Here is a 22,138-nt window from a genome sequence, read left to right as displayed (position 1 = left end):
ACATAGAAAACAGTTACCTTAGCTACCACCAAGGAATTATCAATATTACAAGAGAGGAAAAGACCATAAGATTATCCCAGGAAAAATAACAGATCTTATTAAGGTAATAATGCCTGTGCATGTGTGTCCATGAAATAGTCTGAGTGCCCTTGGATAAGTCACTTAACCTCTCTGGACTCTAGTTACCTGATCTCAAATGTAAGAAAATCACATGAAGTGTCTCAGAGGTGTTCTCCAGTTTTAACAGTCTCTTATCCCACTTTTATTTTTATGAGTGTAAGCTACTGAATTAGATATATGCCTTGTTTTCAAAAGTGCCAAATAGATTACAATACTTTTCCCCACTTCCCAGAACAACTGAAATCTGCTTAGAATCTAAGATCCCTTAATGAACACCTGGAATAAACTATCGATTTAAAGATGAACATACGAGAAAGTCCAGAGAGAGAAAAGAACATGTTCAAGTCACATGAGAGTTAATGGTTAGAAGTCTTAGAAAGCAGCTTCTGGAAACTGATTTAAGAAGAAAGTTCATCCAATGTATATTTCACTTCAGTTTTCCAACTTTGTATTTGGTCCTGGGCATTTTTGAGACTCTTTCTTCTGATATAAAATTACTTTGTTAGCTTTGAAAAAATAAAATGCATTATGCATGCTCAGGGTGGCTTTTAGAACCAACATAATTAACAATGTGAAAGATGCAAGAGGAAAATGGATATTTTTTTAAATGCCAAAATTATGAACAGAAAAGTAGCTCCTTGCTATGTTCCTGTGCTCATTCCATCAGATCTGCAGTATGACATCTAATTAAGGACTCTCAGAATTGAGGCTGTGGAGGTCTCGGAGGCAGTTGTGAAAATGGTAGGAGTTGAGAAACAGCAATGTAAGCATTGATGAAGTTAGTAAAGGTTATCAATTTAATTATTTTATTTTTGAAATTTTTCATAAAAAATAACCGAGGCTTATAGAATAAAAATATTTATTGCATCAAATTCATGAACTGTAGCTAAGTAGACAATGTTTCATTTTGGATTTATTCAGTAGAACTACAATGACACCCAGACAAATATCAAATGTTTTTTCATTCTCCTCTTTAGATTTCAGCATAGGCTTCATATGCAGGTTGATTTCTCAGCTAGACCTGAAATCAGTCATAACAACAGCCTGGGCTATGCATCCAATTCCATGCGTGTAATAAAACATGAGTGAGCATTTTCTTCTGATGCATAGAGTTCTCAGCGTGTCTCTCAATAGATGGATTTGACTCACTTATCCATCCCTAAGCCAGTAACTACACACTGGTAACATTATGTTTGTTGAACTTTCTGCTCATTCCTTCCCAAACTCAATGGGTACTGCATATTTAGTGAGGGGAAGGGTGAATTTTGGAAGAACATCACAAAGTACATCAGAGGTTGAGGGTCAAAGTGACAGTGATGGTGTTACTATGGTGCAAAGACTATACTGAGAAGGGTGGTAAAGCCACTGAGGTGATAAAGGTGGTGGTGGTGGTGGTGGTGGTGGTGGTGGTGATGATGATGATGATGATGATGATGCTCTATATCGCCACTATCACTGTCACTACCACCACCATATAGACAGGTCATTAAGGTAAAGTTCATGACAGTGATGAGGTTAATAAGTTTTATTTAAAGACAAAGGCCAGCATTTAATTGTCAGGAGCTTAGAGAATTTGCATGCTTGTCCCATGTACTCTTCTTAAATAAATTGGCCCTGACCACAGGCCTCATTTATCCCTTTATATAATCTAATTGTATCCACTTTCTCTAGCCACACCTGATTGGATGAAGGAGGCTACCTAATCGTGTGTACCAAGCCATCATTTGAGCAACTACTCTAAAAGAATAAGACACAGTCTATCAAGGATTTTTACTGTTATATTAGTTCCAGTCAGCTATGGAAAGGCTCTTGAAGTGGTAAATCTAATGTTCTGTATTATTATAAATTCCATCATCAGTTCCCAATTATTTATCTCCTCACTCTTGCCACGTTTCCCTGTCCCAGTGCCTTGGGGTGTTGCCATGTAACATAACCAAACCAATAGATATGAGCAGTCACGATGGTAGACACACATGGATGAATCGTTTTCATTTTATTCTGTAGCTTGGCTGGTCTTTGTGCTCTAGGCCACATTGGCAGGAAGAGTGCCATCCAGATAGTGGCACCCTTTTCAGCCTCATTTGCAGAACAAGAAGTCATCTAGAATCCAGATGAGCCTGATGGGGCTTTAGTTGACAATATCCTCAAGGAATATGAGTGAGAATTATGAATGTCTTTATGATATTTTGAAGATAAGTATTAATACAGAATAACCTAGACAATAGATGACTGTGACATTTGTAGCCAGAGCTGGAGCAAGCAATGCAGTGGGCAAAGCCACATGTCAATTGTAGTGATGAGGAAATAGAGGATCTATATACACTCAAAGGACACTGGCCCATAGAATAATTAAACAATATTTCAACATTTCTTTCCTAAGACCACCTGGAGGATTGGAGTTCAGTCCAAGGCCATGAAGATGCAAGTAAATGCAGTGCTAGATGTAATAACCCTGGGGTTCCACACTGAACTCCAACCTTCATACTGAGGTAGTCTCACTCCTATTGGTCATCAGAGCCAAGGCAGCTCCACACTGAACCGAGGAGTTTTCCTTTATAGGAGAAAATGACTTCTCTTTGCCTTATTTTCTCCAAAGGGAAGGAAAAGGAGAGGGCATCTTACCTGATTCAACTCCCTTCTCTTACCATATTTAACAAATCTGTTTATTAAGTCATATTTAACACTTATAAATCAAATATTCTTCAGCCTGGATCATGTTTCCTACTACAAAATGATCTTTAGGTTCTGTTATAGTTTCTGATGAAACAGATATTTAAACGAAGGCATTCTGACCATTTTCTACAAGAAAAAAATCCTGAAGATGAAAACTTCTGTGATCTTTCTGAAGTCTTTCTTTATGTTTTAAAATGTCACATAAATAATAAATAATCATTGTTAGAAATTTTTAAAAGATTATTTCTATAGAATCTCAATTTCCTCATCTGTCAAAAAGAAATATGCTTCTCTTCAGGATCATGTGCCTATGGTGTAAGAGAAAATGTGCAAGGTGCTTAATAAAGGCTAAGTACTCTAGAAATGAAAAAAAATATTAACATTGAGGAGAATGGTGGGGTAGGGTTACTGCAAGAAAAGGAAGTGAGACAAATTTGCATATTAAAAAACAAACACAAAGGTCTTTTGGGGGGCTATTTGGAGAATGGAGAGAACAAATTATGCAAACAATAAACATGTCCAAAACGGACTGGAAAGGAAGCCCACAGTGAATTCCATCTGTTTTCTGCCTGCACCTGTTATTTATTTACTTTTCAGCTTCATCAATTGAGGACAAATTGTTATTTTTTAAAACCGCAAAGCATAAAGGAGAGAAAAGAGAGGTGGAGGAGCGAGCAAGTAGGGAATGAAAAGAGTAAGACAATGATAGCTAATGTGCACTGAGCTTTTACTATGTGCCAGGGACACTCGATGTGTTTTGCATGAAATAATATATTTACTATTCACAGCTCCTGTATGGGCAGGTTACTCTTATCTCTATGTTATAGGTAAGAACTGGAGTGGAAATGCAAGTGCTTTGCCCAAGATCTACTAATTGGAGAGAAGAGTTCACTTTCATCCTCAAAAATCTTATTCCAGCTGGGAATTTAGCTCAGTGGTTCCACCACCTGCCTGGAAAGCACAAGGACCTGAGTTCAATCCCTGGTACAAAAAAAAAAAAAAATCTTATTCCAAAGAATGACCTTTCAAATCACTACGATATGTGAAGTGTGACCAAAAACTATGCTGAATGTTTAATTGTCTTTAAAACAATTAAAATAAAATGCACATTGCCATTTATCCACCTCAAAATACTGTCACCTGAAAAACACCCCATCACTCGCCAGTTTTTGAAACAATTCTTTTTTTTTTTTTCCTTAAATTCTTTAATGGCACATTTTAGGCATACAATACATTTACATTTGTCATTGGGAACTCGTACCTTTCCACGGAAAGGAAGAACTATAAGAGGGAAAATTGAAACAATTCTGAAAGTCCCCTTTCATGAGTGTCTGGTTGCACTGCCATGGCTTTCTTGATGTCCTCCATCAGTTCCCAACCTTTGTGTTTCATTGTCATTTTGATTACAGGGAAGCCAGGTCCAGTGACTAGGTGGATGTGCCATCATGTTTTCATGAGTCTGCTTGTTTGTTAGATGGCTCTCTGCAACGACATTCACCAGAGATTCTGTGGACTTCCAGAATGGCATAAGAAAGTGGCAGGAACGGTGGGACAACTGTGCTCAAGGTAAAGGGACGTATTCTGAGAGGAATTAAAGACAACGCATCTTTTACCAAGATAATTATTTTAATTTAATCCTTTACTGTATATCTTAATCATGCCTTGGATAGCATTCCAAGGTAGACTAGGATGACCTGGAGAGATTTGCCAGGAGAGCGAGAGACGAGAAAGTGAGTATCTTCCTTTTCTTGTGGTCGGACAGATTTTTATATGTGGAACAGATAAAGGATTAGTTTGGAAGCAATACTTTTTGGGAACTATACTGACTCTTAACAGCAAGTGACATTTGACTTATGACTTTTGAGTGTTTAGGAAACCTTTGAACTTCAGTTTTCTCATTCATAAAATCCTCCATTTTTTAAACCACTTACCTGTATGCATCAAATAATAACACCACACACTCCTAATGTAACTACTATGAAAACTAAATTATAAAAATGTAGATGAAGTAATTTTGTGCACAGTGACTGCTCGATGAATGGTAGCTACATTATAATAATTATACATTATTATTAAATTAGTTGAGGAGAAATAATCAAGGAATTCTCTGGGAAAGAAGTGATATTTCAGCAGTTTCTAGTGTTCGGAGAGGATTTTCAAAAGTGGCACTAAAGTAGATTACACACTCTAGCAGAAGACATAAACAGGAGCAAGTAAGTATTAGATGTGAGGAAACCAATACGTGGAGGGCAGAACCCTCTGCCAAGAATGAAGAAAGAGTATGGCACATCTCAAAGATGGATTAAACCTACAAGTACTTTGCCCTCTGCACTTACTTTCTCCTGAAGCTTTTGGGGAAGCTACGAACCGAGTCATTATGGGATCAGACTTAAATTGCAGGATTTCATTATTAAAATGAGGTCCAGATAGGGTTCAGTCCCCTCAGATAAAACTTCCTGTGTATACCACTTCCTTAACCAAAACCTGTGACATACCATGGCTGTGTTTTCTCCCACTGACACAGCACACAAAGAAGGTGAAATAAAGATCAGACGAACACAAAGGGAAATCTTGGGAAATGAGAGGGCCATACTGTCATTTCGAATACATTTTCAATAAATGCTTTCAAGCATCCCCAGTTGGAGCCTGGTGCTGTCATATGTGTAGCACCCAGATCTAATCCCTGGAAATGTCTCCCCTGTTCATTCTTCTCTCCAGTTCATGCCTCTGCCTGCTGACATCTTCACTCTTCTCCCTCATACGTGCTTACCATTTCACAACAAATAACCTTTTAATACAACTAGGTAAATTCCATAGCCAGTAGAGACCTCTTAGAAACATGATCCGGATCATTCTTTTTAGTCTGACTGGGTGATCTATTGTTGTTATAACTCCCTTAAAAGATTTGTTGGCTTTCTATACATCAGACTGTAGTCCAATTCATTTGAAAGCGGCTATAACTCATTTACAATGCTACTCTTTACTTTAGCCATGTTTCGTATGCTATCCTGTCATGAGAAAAATAAAATGCCCTTTAGATCCTGAGGAGCCCTTCTTCTGACTGAGAAGGTCTACTTTGCATATTCTGATGTATAACAACCACAGTTTCAGACTATCAGATCTTTTCTGACTTTATTATTTATCGTTTTTGTCAAGGCCAGATTGTGTTCAGAAGTAAATTTTCTTATTCATGATGTATTCATATTATTTTGGTGCACAATAAGAATTGTGTAATAAGTTTTTACACATTAAGTGTTTTGGTCTATATATTACACTTCTGGTTTTTTTCTGTGAATTTGGCTTTCAAAGAAATCTACTGGCAGCATTACCCCAAAATGATATCTGATTGCAATACCATTCTTGACCATATTTACTCCTTTAGTTAACCCTACAGTTATCTTCATGAAATTGGATGATGATTTCCATTTCATAGTTTACAAAAAGGAAAAGGAAAATGAAAACTCAGATTAGTGTACGTTGCAAAATTGTACCATTATTAGCATAACTCTTAAGTTTTAATCTGTCTGTCTTTGAAGCTAGAAAACAGACCACTCCCCCCCACTGTGCTTCATCATAATGATTCCTCCCTTCCGGCGGCGTTTCACTTTACAGCTTACCAAGAATGGTCTCATTTGATCTTATGTAATCCAAGCTTGAGAGATTAGAAAGGGGATGTCTCCCTTATAGCCAAACAGAAGTCCACAGTAAACTGCAAAAATAAATAAATAAAGCTGCCTCTTCTCAGCCTCACAGTGAAAACAAAAAGGAAACCATGCACCTCAAAACAACTCCGTTTCTGTGTCTTCGAGACACAAGTGCTTTTGTCTAATCACTTCAACCACCTAGCTTGGACATCCTGACTGCTAGTAAGTATGCGAGTATTTAGCAATTGATGCTGCCTCTCCTTGCATTTCTTTCCCTTCTCTGAGTTTGGTGCTAGAAGACAGATGATTTTCAGCTGGGGAGAAAGGCCAGACTGGATCTTCTTTGCACAAACTGTGCAGGCTACCCTTGCGGACATAATTAGAGCATCACTCACATGAAGAGTGTGGTGGTCTGAAGGAGAGTGTCTATACAACAACTGGTTATAAGTTTTCGAATGAACTAGAAGAGAGGAGTTTAAAGGTCCCCCATACAAAGAAATGATAAATATCTAAGGAGCTAGAAATGCCAATTAGTCCGATTTCATCACTGCACATGACACACACATCTCAAATTGTCAGAGTGTACTCCATTAATACACACGATTATTATGCATCAATTTCTAAAAAGAGAAAAAAAATTGATATTAGAATCCAATGCAGACAGTATATCTAAAAGTGCACCTTGACTTGTTAAAATCATCTTACATATTTCATATGTTCTGTTGCCTATTAGTCTGGTTTTCAATCTATCTATGACATTAACTTTATAAGACCTTGTAAGATAAATAAATGAATCTGATGCTGGAAAAATAAAATGGGATGGAGGGAGGGAGAGAAAAGGAGGCAATTGAAATGTGTTATGTACACATACCTATCCCCTACATTGAATGCAATCATTATATCTGCAAATGTGTATTAATAACCCCCCAAAAAATTGAAGAAAGTATTATTCTGGTTGATATTTGGGAACCAGGTAGGTCGGACTCAAATCTAGTGGAAGCAAACCTCTACTAATATTTTACAAATTTTACTTAAATTTTTAAAAATCCAAATGTGGACTTGTGTGTATTCACTGAGCATTCAGCACTTTCAGCTCTCACCTAGTGTCCCTGAGTGCCAGCCACCAGTCAGAGTGGGCAGTCTGGCCATGATCTGTATACAGCAGGGTGTGCTTGTCAAAGCAATTGCTTTTATTATTGCATTTACACCTTCTTGTATTACAGTTGTGAATGGGAAGTGGTGAACACAAGTGCTGCTACCTGTAGCAAAAGCAAAAAATATAATAAACTTAATACAATTAAGGAAAAGACGGAAATCATTTGAGCATAATATTTAACAATTTGCATGGACTCTGAATACAGGTTGCTCTGAATCTGTGTCCCATCAGTTACTAACTGGATGCTTTTAGGCAAATTTATTTTCCCTCTTTAATAAATGGGGATTCTAATGACTGATTTCTCGTATGTGGAATGAGGCTGAAATTGCATAACCATGAAAGGTGTTGGACACGCTGAAAGGCAGCTGTTCACAAAGCAATGTCTCCCCAACATAGTGTCACCTACCTGGGAACTTGTTGGAGATGCATATTCTCAAGTCCCACTCCAGATGCCCTACACCGGAAACCCTGGGGTGACCCAGGCAACCTGTGTGTTACTGCACCATCCAGGGGACTCCAAAGCACCCCAAAGCTGGAGCACTGTTGCTGTGAGTTATGGTGGAGAAGAGCAGGCTCAGAAGTTAGATGCTCTACATTGAAATCTCTCATTTGCCTTTTACCAATTGCATAATGCAAGGTGAATTATATATACTTGTTAGTGCTGCACTTTTCCCATCTGCAAAATTAGAATGGTATGCTTTTCCTGGATCTGAAATGAGAACTTAAAAATCTATATCTGTACCTGTGCTATATATACACATAGTGTGTTTGAATGGTAGCCCTCATTAAGGAGAAGCTGGTTGTTTTGTGGTTCTGATTATTGTATTACAACTTTGTGTTAGAAGTGTACTCAAAATCAATTAGCTTTATAATTAATTGTGAGTAAAATCAAAATTGAACAGTATAGATGATGTGTCGAACCTATATTGTGAAAATCTTTTCTAACAGTTGGAACAAACACGCATTTTATTCATTTTTCTAGTTCTCTAGGAATGGACCCTCCTCTACAGCATGGTGGTCTGCAATATGATTTTGACCTTCCTATAGTTTTAAAAGAATATATCATTTCAAAATATATTGTCCTATATATATATTTCAAAATATATTGTCCAAAACAACGCTGGCCTAGAGCTACGTTTGCTCACCAAGGACTTCTTGCTCTGCCAAGGAGGATGGGCAGACAAAGAGTGTGGATGTCCAGAGCTCTTCAGGCCAGTTCCCCCACAGTGCATTTGCTTTGGCCAGAGGCCCACTGCAAAAACTACCACTGGGAAAGGGAGCTTAATGCCCTGCCTCTCAGGTACAGCCTGAGCAGGCGTGCTCAGCAGGTGCGGCCAGCGGGCTCTCTGATGACCTTTGCACCTGAGACCTGCAGGAGAGCATCACATCATCCAGGGAGCCAAAGCCAAAGGAAAGTGGAGGGAGAAGGCAATGGTGGGCCAAGCCTCAGGGAACTGGACAGACTCTCAGATATGCTGGGACAGGACACAGAATAGAGCCCTCCCTCCCCGCATATAGGAAGAAGAAGCAAACACAAAGCAGGCCGTCCAAGGGCCTGTTTTTTTTTGTTTCCTTCTATCTTTGTCAGAGTCTGGACACATGTTGGTCCCCGTGAGTTCCTCCATCTGAAAAAAAATATTAAATTTTAAAAATAAAAATAAAAAGGAATTGCTGCTGTGAAAATCTAGGACTAATAATTTTTATGTAAGCAGAAAGCCAACCCAGGTTTGGTGTCTTTTCTATGAAATGCTCTTGACCTTAATATTGTTACCTTCTGCCAGCCCCAGTAACCACCTCCAGCTCCAATGTTGGTACACACCTCCCCATGTACCACTGCTGTTGTCATGGCAACACTGGCATCTCCATAGGCCTGGGCTCCAGCCTTCTCTCTCCATGGCCAGGTTCTTGGATCTCAGTGTTATTCCTCCTCCCATGTTTGGCCCGGCAGTAGCCATTGTCATAGATGCCCCAGATAGACCTTTGCCCACAAGATTCAAGGGCAGCTGTGATTTTCTCGCATTTCCTATCTTTCTCAGCTTCCAGAAGAAAAATTGTACTCGTGTCTTCTTTAATCACTCTCTTCTGTATTCTCTTTGCTTTCGGTTCACCTCCATTTACTCCAAATCTGTGGTTTGGAGAAAATAAGTATGGTTTGGGACCACAGCTAAAATTTATAAAACCACATAAAGTTGCTGAGCCTCAGCTTTCTCGTTTACAAAACCAGGAGAAGGACATAAACCTCATGCAGTCATTGAGAAGATTAAGCAAGTAGATACACACAGTGCACTTAGTACCAGGGCTAGGCCTCAGCAGCACTCAACAAGCAAGCACTACTTTTATCTCCATTGTCTATTTCGTCATCACTACCAGCTTATCTACTTATGTCTAGTCTGTCCCTCTGAAAAATGGCAAGTTCCAAAAGATCCGATACTCTGTTTCTCTCACTATTGGTTTTTAAATCAATGGTTGGTATAAGAATAAGCTTGAAATCTATTTATTAAATGGTTGTTGGAAAGCAGAAGCCAAGCAGAGACTTTAGAATATGGTGTGAGGGTGTGTGTAGGGTTGTGCTTGCATGTATGCCTGAACGAAGAGTGTGTTTCTGTGTGTGTGGTAGCCCCAAAGGGGTTGGCTATGGCCTCCATGGCCCATGTGGCTCCTTGTCACTGCCAAAGCCTAACCAACTCGAATGCCTGGGTGCGAGCTCTTCAGCACCACACTGCTTTTGTTCCTTCCACGAGCCATCCATCCTGCCTGCCCTCATCCCCAGGAAGCCTTGGCATCAAAACTGAGGAAGTTTATTACATGTGCTTCCTGAATAGTATGAAAAGTAGTGGCTAAAAATTGAGGGTAATAAAGAACCAGCTGATCTATAGTTAATGTCTTTTAAACAAACAGTAACAAAAAGCACAGAGAATACGGGCCATTTATATAGTATTTAAGAGCCCAAAGCAAAACAAGAGAAAAGAGTTAGGCTCCCAGGGCTGAATTTGCCTCAGCAATGTGATTAATAAGTCAGTACATGTGTACTGAGAACATACTGTGTGACGAGCCCTGTGCCAAGTACGGTGGTTATTAAAAAATATGCAAGTCCTTGCTGATAAGAACTGGACTTCACACAACTACAGTACAATAAGGTAAATGTGACAATGAGAACAGCACAGAGGACTTTAATAATCACCCTGCTCGGCTAGATGAGGCAAGAAAGTCTCCAGAGGGAGGGACATCTGAACTAGTTTCCTTAGGAGACTTTGAGTTAACAGGAGGAAGGAAAGGTTGAAAATGCAATGTTTGCTTGGAAATCCAAGTAGATCAGTGAGAATTCTGATGATGACTCCTATAGTAACAGGAAGAGTAATAGAAAAACACTCTCTAATACATTTATAGCACTTGCCATGGACCAGAACATATTCTAAGCATTTTATTGATATTGACTTCCTGGAGGAGTAGAACTAGGGTCCCAGTAGTTGAAAGGAGTTGGAACGGGCAAGACTTGGGAAACAGATAGGGCCCCCAGCTCAATGGTTTTGTGAGTAGCATAGGCTTGGGGGCTAAGGCTTGACTGTGGCGTGATTCAGTCTTGTCAGATCCATGTTCTGGAATAATCAGTATTACCATATAGTGGTGGACAGATACGGACGTCAGAATGGAAGCTTGGAGAACAGTGAACAGATTGTTAGAACCATGCAGGTAAGGGATTTCAGCACCTAAATCAGGAAGCAGTGTCAGGAAAGAAGGAACAACAGGATTTGAAAGTCTGTGTGTAAATACAGAGAGGGGAAGAGGGAGATGGAGCAGAGAGGAAAAGCGGGGGGGAGGCTGACTTATGGGGTACATGGCCCGTTAGTCAGACATCAGTTTGAAACTGCAGACTCTACTGCCTCCCCCTATTACAGCATCTGCCACATCCAAGCTTGCTGTCTAGACAAAGCTCAGCACTTACTAGCTGGGTTCTCTCCTATGCCTTTTCATGTCTCTGAGACTCAAGTTAGTGGCAGTAATAAGACCTGCCTTGCTCAGTAGAGTAGGTTAACTGTTATGTTTCACAAATATTAAACTGAGACACAAGTGTGAGAGCCTTGTTTAGGAAGATACGGAGAACAGCACGAGGACAAGAATGGAGAAGACAACTGCAACTTTCTGGAAACACGTTCACTTTGATTCCAAAGACCAAGTTCTACTCATTTACGTTACTCAGCAAAATGGCTTAGCCCTGACCCGCTTTTCCCTTCCAGAGAGAATTAATCTCTCTCTCTTCCTCTCCCTCCCCATTAAAATATGTATTCATGACTCAGCCCCTCCATCAAACAGATTGTAGTCCTTAACTAAAGATTAATTCTTAGAGGATGATTGTTGATATCTGCTTCAAGACCTGAACTTCCCCTCAGAGTTCAGGACTATGGGGACCATTTTACACATATAAAGCCTTATGTTCAAATTTGAAGGCCACAGCATTTCTATTGCTGCATTATTTAATTATTCGGAGCAGAAGTCACCCGCTACGGGAAATGACTGCTTGCAACATGTAATTTGCCTTCCAAACAAGCTCATTTGGGCTCTGACATTTGACAGAGAAAGGTCTGGGAAGACGAGCTGTTCGGAAAGGGTGTCTCCACAGTCTGACACTGCCTGAACTTTGCTGGGTTGGTTTTTACGATCGCCAGATCATCAAAGGTTAAACTCATTTAAATTCTCCCTTTACTATCGAAGAAAGAAAACAGAATGCCACAAGCTGCCTTAAACTACTGTCTTGGACGACGTGCACTAGCTGGGGACGCTCAGAAAATTCTGAGTGTCTGCAAAAGGTGCAGCAAATTTGACAAAGTTAACCGGCCATACTTCTGCGCGCACTTTCTCCACGATTCCCTTTCTTGGAAAATCCAGAGATCTCCTGCTTTATCAAAATCGGGTTTCCGTAAAGTCCACTTCTTTCCCATCAGCACTCACGCCACCCTCCCGCTCCAGATCTTTACTGGGTTGTTAAGTGCCAGGCGCGCATCCGGGCTCCAGGTACATGAAGCTGAACGTGTACTTGTTGCCCAAAATTCCATCCCCAGCTGTCCCTTATGAGGCCACAATAACAAAACAAAAAGTACAAAATTACATACAGAGCTTCAGACCGTTTAGTGAGGAAACAAATACTGCTGTAAGAAAGAATGACCCAGGGCATCTGACTTAGATTGGTCTGAGGAGACCAAGGGAGGCCTCTGAAGTCTGAAATAGTGACAATCTAGGTAAAGCCTGGGTAGTGAGGAGGACAAGGAAAATCTTTACCATGGAGCCTAGAGGACATGAATTATAGAAAGGTTTTATTAGATAGATAAAAATATTCCAGAGTGTAAAGAACAGGAACTCCTGTCTCACTACCACTATATATGTGGATTTCAGAAGGAGATTTTTGTCCAAAAAGAGACACTAAAAAAGCTGTGCCAGTATTGCAGATTAAAATTACCCTTAATGTTTCCAGCCACTTCGGTGATTATTAGAAACATCAAATATCCCAGGAAGGGGCCACTTCCTCTAAATGATTCTTTGTGGATCACACTCTTACATTTGGACCATATTTCCAGATGTCCTTGGGCTTTAAAAAAAAATGAACTATTTTCATCACAAACTATTTTAATCAATCCCCTTTCTACTGTGAATGAAGAAACAGAGAATGAGCTCTCACTTAAGGGAAATGGGGATGCCTTGCTGTCAAGAAATACGGATGAAGAAGTTTATTAAAGTCCATTTACTTTCAGCCCTGGTATTAGTCTACTTTGTGTGTTTATAACAGAATACCCAAGGCAGCTAAATTATAAATAGAGAAGCTTGATTTAGTTCATAGTTTTGGAAATTAATGAATTGGCCAGCCCGCCTAGTTAGCCCACTGGTGAGGGTGGTGGTTGATGCCACTCATAAAGATGAATATGTAGGAGCTCATGGCCTTATCTCAGCCTGGAGCAGAGAGAAAGTGAGGAAGGAGATCAAGGTTCCATATTCCCTTTCGAGGGCACAGCCTCATGACCTAATGTCCTCTCACTAAGTCCAGCCTCTTTAAGATCAAGAGCTCTTTCTACTACCACCCTTCAGGAACCAAAGCTTTAACATGGACCTTGGAGGGATGTAAACAATTGACCCATATCTAAACCACAGCAGCTCCTAACCCTGGACTCATGTGAAGGCAGAATCTACACCATCTTTGGGAATCTCTAACTATAATCACACCTACCATTATATATGTGTTTTTATTAAATACTGTACTAACAGCCTAGAGAGGCAGGTTACATTATGATCCCCATTTTTCAGTTGACAACGTGAACCAAGAGTGATAAAGTAGGTCTAACTGGAGTGGTGAGGATTGGAATCTAATCAGTTTGTTTCCACAACCTGTTCTCCCAACTTGGCGTTATTCACTTCTGTAAATTCATCATAGTTTATTTCCCCCATAAACAATTTTTTCCCTTTTTTTTTTCTTTGGTACTGGTGATTGAAATTAGGACCTTGTGCTTATGAGGCAGGCGGCAGAAGAGAATTTATTTCTTGTGGCAACTTGAAATCTGTTTTTCATTACCCACTCCAAGCCAAAGACTATAACAATTTATCCATCATATCCACCATGTATTCAGAAGCCACCAACAGGATTTACAAATGTGCCCTAAGAAATCTTAACTAGTCATCTCCTCTCGTTCCCATTCCTTCTGGTGTTCTCTCCATTCCTTCGTTCAACCAGTTGTTCTCTTGGTTTGTCTCTGGACCCATGCGCACCCCTTAAATTACACTAACTCTGACTTCTGGGGGTTTTATCCTTTATTCCTTTGAACAGTAACGATTTTCTTATTTTTGGTTCTCATATTGGATGTACTAAATGCTTTGGGCTAATTCTATGCTGCTCGTTCAAGCCTTCAAGAAGCCAATTTCAATGTTAACTTAATCAGCCCACATCCTGAAAAAGGTATTCCACCTCTTCAAGTTTTGCCTCTGTCATCCTTGGTGTTTATATTTGTACCTAATAGTTTCGTAGCTCTTGCTCTGTGTAAAGCATTGTGCTAAGCATTCTATCTGTTTTGTCTTAATCCAAATGCCACCCTCCAAAACCAATGGCATTACTGTTATTATTAGCTCTACAGTACAGAAAAATGTTGGAACCTCGGTGAAATTTAATCACTTATATAAGGTCACTCAGAGGTTGTGGGCAGATACGCCCAAATCCATATCTGTTGAACACAAAATTTCTCTTCTCTAAGCCTTCACAGCATAAGCTCACATCTTTTCTAGCTGATAATTTTTACATTTTCTTTAGTCTTCTACAGATTGAATAGCAGCTGGTCCAACCATCATTCCACTTTTCCCATGATTTCACCTTCCTCTCCTCACTGGATGTGGCCACTGTTAGTCTGTCTTTAGAGTTTATTCTCACTAGTCTAGGTGTGTTCTGATTAGCACAGCATATATTGTTGGCCCTATACTTCTTTCTTCCTTTTTGGTCTATTTCTAGCAATGAGACAATACATTTTATTCTGGCAGAATCTAAGACCCTAATCAACAGAAATGATTCTGCAGGGAAATTACTACTGAGTTGGTCTACTGTTAGCTGTGAAAATGGACAAAGTGAATGGAAGTCAAGGAGATAATGGGAGAAACCATACCTTAGTCAGGAAGACTGTAAGAGGACTATTTTGCAATGGGAACATGGATGGTTTTGACAATGTATCTATTGGCTCTTATGTAAGACTGTACTGCAACTCCAGATGTCCATGACCCATCTGTTCCTTATAAACGTCCAAGGCAAGAGGCTATGTTGAAGCCAACTTCTATCCTCACCTTTGTGTGAAATTCAGCAGTTTGTGTTTAGATGCTGGGCTTTCTTGGTCCTTGTGATCTGTGACATAATGGAATCAAATTAAAGGCCCATTTACCAGCTTTATTGCCAATTATTTATAATACTCTGGTTCCAAAGTGCTTCTTTATAGAGTGCTTAAGCTGCCATCTTGGGGTAGAGCTTGCCATAAATGCCTTCACATGCACAGCACATTATGTCCCACAGCCTCAGTGAAAAGGGAAAAGATTATTCTCAATTATTTTACATAGTCTCTTTTATTGTTTTATTGTAATAAACTGCCATACCTTATACCTCTTTAAAATCAATAGTTTATGTTAAAAGTAGTGAAACGGGGCTATTAATCTTGCCTAGCATTTCTGCTATTACTTTCTGATAGTGAATCTGTAATATAGCTAAAGCAATAATTATTCACTTTCAATCAATAGGAACATTTTCAAAAGCTCTCATGTGTCCCAGTGCTATTGCATTGATGGGAGCTGATGACAACGTGCAGGTAGATTTAAAGATTCCTCGTTGACGTGAAGTTCCTTGTGCCCTGCAAGCACCCATCTGCACTTTCCACCACTCTCGCAGCATCGTTTGTAATCCATTATGATGACACAATAGAAGAGTTAAATGTTTGAGCTCTGTGTCCAGACAACTTTAGCTTAATTTCCATTCCTCTATTTACCCAGGATCATTCAGACCCTGGATGTGGCAGCTAATCATTTACTATCTTAGTCACCCCATCTATAAAACTGTGGCCTTGCACTATTATTCTAAATATTGCCTGCAGAATTTCACGGGATATGTTTAACATAGTGTCTGAAATACAGTATGCACATTAAAAACCATAGCAGCTATTATTGCGCTGTGTTTCTCAGGTTAGTGACCAGCCTGATAGAGTGGTGTTTCCTAAAGAGGTAGTGGTTAAAACAGGTAGAATGCCTGGTGTGGTTTACACCCTTTTGTTCCTTCATTCAACGTAGCAAAAGAAGATCCAAATACGCTTTCTGGAGGACTCAACGCTGGGATTTGAACTTTGTCAGAGAAAACTGACCCATCAATTTAGTTGTGTTGCAAGTGGACTCTCCACTCCCAAAGCTTTGCTCTTTAGCATAATCTCTGCAGAGACAGCATCAGAGTGAATACACGGTTCTGCCAGCAAATACCCATCGATCAACAGTCAAATATAAGGACAGTGCAGTGAGAATGCTTAAGCCATAATTGATGGCATGGCTTTTCCAATCCCATTTAATTCAATTCAACAACCATTTATATCGAACAGCTAACATATGTCTGGAAAATGTCTAGATGCTGAAAGTTAAGGAATTCAAAGATTAGTAAGGTATAATGTTTGCTTTAAACATCTTAAAATGTAGGCAAAGAGACACGTCACCAGCGTAACTTGACTCCGAAGTGCAGAAAGAAAGTTTGATTCTCTCTAGTAGGGAGAAGTTATTTTAACTAAAGCATGAAAGAATGAGTAGGCCCCCCTCAGAGGAAATAAAGGGATAAGAATATTCTGTGGAGAAGGAACAACGAAGTCTAATGCCAAAGATGGGGTAAGCACTCGTCTCCATCTAACTCTACCAGTATAAAATTCGTCTACGCCTCAGTACCTGAAATGCCTCCTGAGGGAGACCATAATCTCTCCGTCCGAGTTTCTGATCTACTCAAAATTTTCTGCACTATCCACCCTAGGCCCCTAAAGCACATCATAAAGTATCTGCACTTCTTCAGAACAACACCTTTTATTTCATATCTATCTGAGCTTGCATGTGCTGCTCCTTTGCTGCAAAGTTGATTTATCCTGCTGAAAATCTATTTTCTGTGTGGAGTCAGTTCCACTATCACCTCCTCTATAAAGTCTTCCCTGATAGGCACAGACACCCATCACTCTGTGATACATCTTTTTCAGCGTGTCTAATGTCATGTTTCTTGAATCAAGAAGTGTGTATGTGGATAAATAAATGAGTGGACTCATGTATTGTACATTCAGAAAGTGCCAAGTGGAATATGGCCTATTGCAGGATCTAGTAAAGAGGCTTTTATAGCACAAGCTAATGAATTTTATTTATTTTGTATCTCTGGAGAACTTCGAACACAATGCCACATAGCCAGAATTGCTCTGTCCGAAGAGGAATCTTTCAGCAATGTGTAAAATGTTTGGCCAGTGTGAGCGAAATCAGAGTCAGAGTGACCAAGTCAGACACTGAGTTACTGAAATGAGGCACTTATAGCTGGAATGACAAGGAGAAAGCAAAAAACATTTTAATCAAAGAGCATAGCAGTTAGCAATGAATGGATCGATTAGAAGAGGGAGGGAGAGTGAAGAGGCAGGGATGGATTTTCTCTTACAGTTCTCTTATTAGTGGGACATAATTGGGAAGGATGATCCTGTACTACTCCTCTCCTTGTTCTACATTGCTTCAGAAGGTGAGTCATAAATCTGGACAGGTCAGAATTCCAGACTGAAAGTTTTTTGTGTTTTTTTTTAACCATACCTCTGGGAAGGATCAGTTGAGTGGTCAAAGATAATACTCAAAGTTATCCTGGTCTCTTCTATTCTTGCCTTTGATTCTGGCCAGATCAGTAAGTTATTTAATCAAATCAGCAAGTTCCTCTTCTCTCTCTTGTCACCCACTCTAAGACCCTGGTATTCAAAGCACAGTTTACAAAACAGCATAAGCAGTGGTACCAAAGAGCTGGTAAAAATGCAGACTTCCAAGTCCCACCCCCAGTGCTCCTAAGTCAGAATGCATTTTAACCATTTCCCAGGTTATTCCTATAAATATTAAAATTTGATGAGTTCTACTATAGAAAATTATCACTCCATTGTCAGACAACTAGCTAGAAAGCAAAAGTCCTAATTTAGGCCCCACATCAGAGTCACCTGAAGAACTTTTAAGAATCCTGATTCCCCAGTCTGCATCCTCAAACAATTAAACTAAAATCTTTAAGAGTGGACCCCAGACAGCAGCAGAATCAAAGATTTTCAGATGATCCCATTTCTATGCACAGTTGAAAGCCACTGACAAAAATGTAAGTAAGATTCAGATTTGGACATAAAGGAAAAAGTCTCTCTTTTTTCCCTCCCATATCCTTCATGCCGTCCTTAGTTCAATTCCAAGCACTACAATCCAGTTTAGCAAAGAGACCAAATTTGGTTTGGGGGATAGATACTATGAAAAATAAAGTTGACTTGTGATTACACATTTGCTGTGATTGTTTGTGTTTATTGTACTATGGTTTTTTATAGAGGAGGAATAGATGGGATGAGGTAGATTCAGGGATTTTCATATGTCTCCTAGCCAGATACTGTAATACTGCTCAGGCAGTTAGGATTAGTGAAAGTGAAGTTAGGATTTCCATGCCCGGGAGAATAGAAATGCCCTTGACTAAAACAGAGAAAAGAGACTAACATCCCACAAGGAATGTAAACATCAGGCACTGCAAACATGAACTGATAAAAATAAAATAAAAGCAAATTTCCTTTTAAAAAGAAAGAGAGACCAGCTGATTTTTTAAAAAAGCTTCTTATGGAGTACGGTTGGTGTGGGGGGTGTTTTTGCCTGACACAAGTCAAGTTCACAGCACTGAACATTCCAAACTGTTCTTCCACCTGTTCATCTCAGTGGTTCAGTCCTTCTGAACACACACACACACACACACACACTTACAGTTCAATATTACAGATGAAACTATCTGACCAGAGGTTTGATTTAGTCCATATTTCATACAATGAAACAGTAATGAAAAAAAAAAACAGAACATTAATTCTCTGTGATGATATCTTCAAGAAAGGAGGGAAAGAATTTCATTCCATGGAGTTGGTTTTATTGTAATAACACTGGGCAAGCATTTATCTGAGTCAAGAGTGGCAGCTGCTGGTTATAAACCACTGAAATAATGAAGACCAATTTGAATTGTCTTCAGCCATGATTAAAGATCAAAGAAGATTTTTTAATAAACCCAGCCTTGTTTTTCTTTGTCAGAAATGATTAGGTTAAGCTAGCTGGCTAAACAGAGATTAAAAAAAAAAACTAAAGGATTTTTGATAAAGTAGCCAAGTAGAGAAAAAAAAATGCAGGAATGGCCAGGTGCATTTGCTGAATGGCCATATAGATGGATAAATAGCAGAGTGTGTAGTAGGCAGAACTTTTAGAAGGGCAATCAGGGATATTTCCAGATCATTGTTGCTGGAAATAGTGGATTAAATAATAATCATAACAATATATCAGCCATGGCTTTCTGAGTACCAACTCTGTACCAAATAATGAGTTAGATATTGTACAATATATTATTTAATTTATTTTATTACATGATTTAAATAATAACATTGCAGATCAAGTGTTATCTTCCTTTTTAATAGAGTAAGGCATAAAAAGATTTAGTGAAAAAAAGTAGTCTCAGGTATAAAAATCATTAGTGATTTGCTCAAAAAATTTGTGGACTTAGAATTTAAATATATGTTTATCTTATTCTTAAACTTCTGGCTCTGTTCACAATATACTGTTTTATCAAACTAACAAAACTATGCTTAACATTAGAATAAGGAAGAGCGGATTCTCACACATCTTTTTTTAATTTTTTTTTCTTTTTATTGAGTTCATTGGTACAATCTAGGTATACAATACAGTTACATTCATTACTGGGATCCTGTACTCTCTTACACATCTTCATGGAACTTTGAGACACTTTTTCTCGGGGGAAAAATGTATTTCCTCACGTGCTGATAAAATCTCAGGGAGTTTCTTGATCTCTAAACTCACAAGGAGGTCCACATCAAGAAATATTTTTCAGAAGACTTAAAAGAACTAAAGAGTGGAAATGAGAAGGAGAGAAGACACAGGAGCAAATGAATAAAATAGTTTACAAAAAATGCCTTGGGCTTTCTCTGTTTGGAGCAACTATATTTTTAGCATTTTTTTCTCTTAAAATTTTATTTTAAAATAACATGCGGTATACATATATTTGCATAATTTCGAATTAATCCTTAAACATCCTTATCAGCCAAAATATGTCTCGTGTGAAGAAAGAATGTGCAGGCTGCCAGTTAGACTCTGTGATGTTAAGAGTCATTTTCCATTAAAATGTACACCCTGCCATACCCGAAATGTGGCCTGAGCCACAGCCACATGAACCCACAGGTCATTTTCTACTCACAGGATCATACTGTCACCTCACATTCATCACTGTAGCAGTGATTTTGTTTTTAGGGGATGCTCTCTGAAAAGAAAACTTTTTTAAAGGTCCTGATATCTAGTGTCCTACATGCTCCCTTGGATGGTTTGAAACAGTGCCTAAAATTATCCTACAACATCCTCTGCTACCCATTGCTCCAGGGAATTGATTTTCTCTGATTTCACATGAATTTCTTAGCATGCACATGTTTTCTATGACTTCCTTTCAGCCGTTCTGCTCCTTGTATTACATTCTTTTTCCCCCGTGGAGGATGACTTTTATTTCTCTTAATTAATTAATTCAATTAATTAACTTAATTAATTCAATCAACTTGTATTTGAGGAAAAAAAATGCCTTTACCTGGTCCCCGCTGGCCTCACGGACAGCACAAGGAGAAGGCGGTGAGTGACTTTTGGAGAGGTGAGCCATGAGAAACGGTAAAACCAAGCAATAGAGAAGATGTTCCACTTCAAGGGGCTTCACATTTTCAGAGAGTTTTGCAGAGAGGAAATCTGGCTCAAAAGTTTCCAAGTTCCAGGGCAAGTCTTGCATGAGAAATCATGGTTAATTTTGGTCGTCAACTTCAGCTCTCATCACAAAAGCCCCTCCAGCCACTCCCCACTTGCTTCTCCCAGTTCTGGGGCTGACCTCTGAGCACAGTAGCTTAGTATGTACAGTAGCCAGGGTAGCAAAGAAGTACTCTTTCTGCCAGATGTCAGGGATCCGTACACGGACTACTACTTGGTGTTTCTGATTCCAAATGTGGAGAAGTGTTCTTGCATCTGCTTCCATTCTTACAAGTCCCTCTCCATCTTGGGCCTTTTTTGTTGTTGTTCTTTTTCTTTTTCATCTTTTGGGAGCTGGACAGAACATTCAAAAACAACTATCCATACAAGGAAAATAAGGAATGACAGTGCAGGTCCAGGGAAAGATGCAAGTGCAGAAAATACCAGAGAAGACCTTAAGTTTACACCACAGAGTGATCCTTCACACAGAGACAGCCTACAATCAAGTAGAACAAAAACTAACAAACCTGGGAAGAGGAAGCAACAGGTTTCCAGAGACTCCATATTGTTATATTCAAGGGCCCTGTTTTTGACAAAGAAACAATGAGGCACATAAATACACAGAGGAAACATGGTGTGTTCAAGAAGAAAGTATCCCAAAATTTCAATATGGGATTAGAAAACCTGAAAAGAAACCAAAAGCATATTCTGAAACTAAAACGTAATCCAAAATGAGAAATTCGCTAGTTCAAAGATAGGTCTGAGCTGTAGAAGGAGGAGCAAACTTGTAGATGGGATCATGGAAATTACTGTATTGAAGGAAAAGGAAACAAAGAGAAAAGACTGAGGAAACAGGCCGCAGTTCCCCTTTGCCACGCTCATTTCCCTTCGTCTTTCAATACTCTGAATATATTGTTTTACTGCCTTCTGTCATCTAAACTTTCTGGTAAGAAATCCACTGATTTTCGTACTGAGGATTCCTTGTAGGCGCTATTTTATCTTTTGATTGTGATGTGTCTCATTGGGGGCCTCTGAGTTCATCGAATTT

General features: G+C 39.2%; 1 long non-coding RNA gene across 1 annotated transcript; it reads left to right on the top strand.

The window, feature by feature from the left end:
• The first annotated feature begins 32 nt into the window (after positions 1 to 32).
• LOC104872997 lies at positions 33 to 3,938 on the top strand. Its single transcript, XR_783335.1, has 4 exons — positions 33 to 103; positions 788 to 883; positions 1,792 to 1,937; positions 3,621 to 3,938. It is a non-coding gene; the product is annotated as an uncharacterized LOC104872997 (long non-coding RNA).
• Positions 3,939 to 22,138: the final 18,200 nt, after the last annotated feature.

This window comes from Fukomys damarensis, unplaced genomic scaffold (genome assembly GCF_012274545.1).
Source record: "Fukomys damarensis isolate Sample0158 unplaced genomic scaffold, DMR_v1.0_HiC HiC_scaffold_36, whole genome shotgun sequence".
Classification (NCBI taxonomy): Eukaryota; Metazoa; Chordata; class Mammalia; order Rodentia; family Bathyergidae; genus Fukomys; species Fukomys damarensis.
Note: the sequence above shows the minus strand (reverse complement) of the source record. Positions and strands in the feature narration are given on the sequence as shown.